Here is a 4,066-nt window from a genome sequence, read left to right as displayed (position 1 = left end):
ACGCACGCGCGCACACTTACACACACACACGCACACACAATCCTCAGACAATCCATCATTGACTATACACACAATTCGCTACTAAATTATATTTAGATTTTATTATACAAATATAACTATTTCTTTTTCAGATCTCACATTTTCAACGTGCACATAATCTGCTCTTCCTAAATCCATCTACAGCAATGGTTCTCAACCATTTTTCTATCTATGGACCCCTTTGATTACTATTCAATTTTGGTGCCCCCCCCCCACCAAAAATCGTTTGATGCGTAAAAACTAATTTTATAGACGCTTCTTTCAAAATTCCTATTTTGATTTTCACACAATTACGTGTAAGTTGAAGTAATGTAAAACGTTAGAGAAGGAAAACGTAGCTGTTTCTTGCAATAAAGGCATTTAAATTAAAATTTTTCATGGAGCTTCAGAATAGTACTGTGAGTCCCTAATTTACTATTTTGGTTGCATGGACTCCCAAAAATCTCACACGGAATTCCAGGAACAATATGGACCGGTTGAGATCCACTGAATTACAGGAATCTTCTGCATCTAACATACTCCTTTCCCACAACTAAACCTTGACTCAATGACGTTCCAGCCTTGAACTTTATCTCATATTTTCAGACACCGTATATCAAAGACCAGTGTGTCTTCTAAAAGCAGCTTGATGTAATTTGAAACAGATATGGCTGCTTTTTTCACCACGTCGTAAGACGAAGTAGAGGCTACTTGAAAGGTTCTCTGATAGTGTCTTGGGGTTGTTGAATCAGACCATGTCATTGCCTATAGTAAGGCAGCGAGCTGGCAGAATCGTTACCACGCCGGGAAAAATGCTTAGCGGCATTTCATCCGTCTTTACTTCTGATTTTAAATTCCGCCGAGGTCAACTTTACCTCTCATCCTTCCGGAGTCGTTAAAATCGGTACAATTTAAGCACTAGGTCAATCTATTCGACTTGTTCCCTTCCTCGAACTTGATGGCCTCGTACCAAAATTTGAAACTTATATTGCCTATGCTAAGGCCAGCAGCTCTTCAGAGCTGAAATGTTTTTAGGATCTTGTGGATACCTTGAGACGCAATGTTGAATATGCTATAAACGGTTCAAGTAGTTTATATGTTATAAACGGTTCAAGTTATAAACGGTTCATCAATTAATATTCAACCATATATTGGTATGCAATGCATTTTATTCTTTTAGTCATGTTTAACATTAGATTTGAGGCGATTTTAGTTTATTCATTATTGTTGTGATTGGATTTTTGTTAACATTTGTGATAAAGTAGCAGTTTTTTGTTTATTACATAGTTTGAGGAATACATGCCAAAGTTCTCTTTCTCAAAAGAAGCATTAATTACTTCTTGAAACTTATATGACAGTGTTCAGGGTTAACGTTCCGACTTAACAAATTCTGTGTCAGAATGTCGTAGAAATTATTACTGATTGTAGTATTGCTATTTTCTGAAACATGTTTCACTCTATAGACATGTGTATGTGTGATGGTGTTTGCACACACATACACAAACTCACACACATGCACATGTCTACACAAATCGGTGTGGATAATCTTTCCATGATTCACAAAAGTCATTTTTTAAAAATTAATCCAACTGCATACTTACAAATGAACAGTTTTTAGCTGCTATATTTTCTACTCAACAGCTAGTTCAGTTTACTTCCGGTTTGCTTTCCAGTTCTTTTTTTCATTTGCTTTTGGATATTTTTCTTTTCCTTTTTTATTATCGCCATTTTTTTCATTAAAATTGGTGCCGGACACACAAAGAGCTATCTGAGTTTGTATGTCCAATAGTATTTTCGAATTGTCATATTCTAAGGCAAACAGAAGCAACTCTACTTTCGCAACATTTTGAGCATCTGAATAAAGCAATGACTGCTACCCCTATATACACAACCGCAACTCATATACAGGGTGTCCACAAAGTCTAGGTACATGGGGATTAACACATACTTTTAAAACAAAACAATTTTATTTAATTATAATGTTAATAAATAATATTTTCAAAATGATTTCCATCATTTTCAATGCATAACTTGATGCGCTTTGCAAAATTCAGGTGAACTCGATTAAATAAGTCTACATTGCCATCGATTTCAGCACACTGACTGGTAATGCGTTCTCTCATGTGGTTTAAATCTGTAATCTTTATTGAGTAAACTTTCTCTTTCAACATACCCCAGAAAAAGAAGTCAAGGGGCCGTTATCAATGTTTGTTGTTATCTTTGCTGTTGTGGCTATTGTGGTTATTGTTGTGATGATGGCTGTTGTTGTGATTATTGTTTATGCTGTGGGTTGTTGTGGTTATGGTGGCAGATATTGTTGTAAGTAGGCCAAGACAGCAGACTTGAGATTGAATTAACAGTGAGATTATTGTAGCAATGGAAGTCATTCGAGAGGACTGAACTTGTAATGAACGTGTTTGAACTATCCTTCTCTACACCACCACCACCACTACTACTACTACTACTACTACTACTACTATTCACACATGCAACGGTATGTGCACATACACACATACCATATTCCTTAATATTTCTAATTGAGCTTAAAGGATGATAATGATGATGATGATGACGACGACGACGAAGAAGAAGAAGAAGAAGAAGAAGAGGAAGAAGAAGGAAGAGGAGGAGGAGGAGGAGGAGGAGGAGGAGGAAGAAGAAGAGGAGGATAAGAAGCAAATTGTAATTTAATTGATGTTTACAAGATCAAAAGAAAGAATAAAGAAAGCGAAAATGAAAAGTTATTACGGGTAGATGATTGAATTCGAGTAGAGAGAATGTCTGGGGTTAAATAGAGTGAGATAGGTGGGGTTTTACTTCTCTTCACACGCACACACACACACGCGCACACACACGCACACACACATAATATATGTGTGTGCATAGTATACAAATATGTGTGTATGTATGTATAACTGATGGAGCTTCTTTATCAGTTTCACCTGAAGAATTTATAATTAGCAAACAGGAAATATTTCGTTTTTGATCTTGATTATTATACTGGAAATAACTTAGATATAACTGTCGAAGCGGCGTACAAGTGTGTGTGGAAAGGACTATCAAAGATCAATACTATCGACACTGTATAGCAATATCAAGAAAGAACTGCCATACATAATACTATATTACCTGACATACGTGTGGAGAAATAATAACTTACACTTGTTGACTCTGCTTGAGGACAACCCGTCCTATTTGCTCTGCACATGGGTAAAATTGGACGGCGCATGTAACACCTATACAGCCTATTTGCACGGCACAGTAAATTCAGGGACACATGTGAGAGCAGGGCATTATCCATTTTTTCATGGGAAAACGGTTAACCAAAGAGAATATATCTGATATCAACTGATGAGTATTAGTATGCTATCATATTGTTATTAGGGATTCTCCTGAAACTGTAGATATAACCCTAAATTATATTAGTTTTTACGAGGCAGCACCACTTCAGTAAATAATGGACCTGTCAGGAGCAAACTGTGGCCCGCGATACTTTCTGGATGGTAGGCCTAATGAAAAATTACCTTGGATTGTTTTTTAGTGGTGTGGCTCGCCTGGTGATGAACCGTTACTAAGGTGGTCCGCTTCTTGAAAAGAGTTGCCCAAGTTTATATATCGATTCATTGTTGGAAAGGTCAGGTCAAACATGCGCCGTTGCAGCGCGTTGCTTTATTCACTATTTGTCGGTATATTTTCGGTTTTCTCGGGTGACAGGTTGAGCAGAGTCCCAGTCAGTCCCCGTCTCTGCGAAATACCTCCTCATCTGCCATAACCATGTGGCATGTATTCGATCAACACTTGCTGTCAATCCAGCTAGATCCACAATAAAGAGAACACGGTAAGCAACTTCTAACTCGGAAAACAGAGCAACATGACCAAATAGCCTGAGCTGGTGCTCCCGAATCAACCAAGTAACAGGATGCATCCCAGTTTCTGAATACAATCTTTCGTTAGATACGAAACCCGACCAATGGTAACTCATAATCCTGTGAAGCGACCAGCTACCAAAGGAGTTCAGGCGGCTCCTAAAGGCCCTGGACAGTGTCCA

Source organism: Octopus bimaculoides, chromosome 6, assembly GCF_046866305.1.
Source record: "Octopus bimaculoides isolate indiv1 chromosome 6, ASM4686630v1, whole genome shotgun sequence".
NCBI classification, from domain to species: domain Eukaryota; kingdom Metazoa; phylum Mollusca; class Cephalopoda; order Octopoda; family Octopodidae; genus Octopus; species Octopus bimaculoides.
Note: the sequence above shows the minus strand (reverse complement) of the source record.